The sequence below is a fragment of the Grammomys surdaster genome, unplaced genomic scaffold, assembly GCF_004785775.1.
Source record: "Grammomys surdaster isolate TR1022 unplaced genomic scaffold, NIH_TR_1.0 1087, whole genome shotgun sequence".
Taxonomy (NCBI): domain Eukaryota; kingdom Metazoa; phylum Chordata; class Mammalia; order Rodentia; family Muridae; genus Grammomys; species Grammomys surdaster.
Window position 1 is genome coordinate 1,705,201 of NW_021605506.1, and position 1,196 is coordinate 1,706,396.

Here is a 1,196-nt window from a genome sequence, read left to right on the forward strand (position 1 = left end):
TCACTGTGCTGGGTGGACAGACATGAGGATTTCTACTACTTATACATCTAGTATAAGTTCAGTGAGAGGCTCAGCTCTTAGCCTACTGTCTGTCTTTTTTGATAATGTATTACCTTGGCTGTAAATCTTCTGTTTTCCTCTAATAAGAAATGATGCTTGCACCTTATCATATTGCAATATATTCATAAAAATATAATGACTGATCAGGAAAAAACAGTGGAGGGTATGGTAGAGACTCTGTTCCATTTCTAGTACCTTTCCATGCTTTGGTTGCATTTAGTTTTTTCTTTAAATACTGCAACAATGTGTCTGATAAGGGCAATGCAAAAAAAACTTGATGCATTTTGGCTCATAGTTCATGGATTCATAGTTAATTTATGGTTGCAGGACTGAGGCAGCTGGTCACATTGCATCCACAGTCTAGTCAAGAAACAGAGAGATGGATGTTTGTGGTCAGTCAACCTTTTACTTTTTATACAGCAGGACCTAGCCCAAAGTGCTGCTCATTGTCAGAGTAGGTCTTCCCACGTCAATTCACTTAATAGTTTCTAGCTGTGTTTCCGTGGAGACTTTAAATCCTGCCAAAATGATAGTATAGGTACCTAATCATTGCAAGGCCCTCACCTTCCCAAGCACAGCATAAGCTTTGTGCAGTAAATAATTCTCTTACTCCTCTGGAAATGCCATACTTCACATAAACAGCAGTTTTCAGAGTAGGAGCTTAATAGAGGTCCATGGTTGTACTGAATAATTGCTCAGTGCTGAGAAACACATGAGAATTGTAGATTGCTTTCTGTGGGTCAGGGAGTTAGGTTAGATGAAGAATAAGCCAATAAAATGCAAATGCCATTACTGAAGACTGGTGACCTCATGAGCAAGGTGAAGTGCACCAATAGTTGTTCTCTTAATATTGACTGAAAAACTATTACCCCTTAATATGCTTTTCCTCTGGTGCCTCTTGCAAGGCAGCAGAGCTGTAAAAGTGTGCAGGATTATTTCTCTGTAACCCACAATGGAAATGCTATGGAATTGTACAGAAGAATGATAAGTATTCATCATAGCTTATTCCATTACAATAAACACCTAGAAAGCCATAATGGTCAGTCTTCTATTACATAGAACCGTTGACCTTTTTGATGCTACCCAGTCTTCAAAGGATTGCTAATGGAATATAAGCTATACAGTCTTTGCATAAT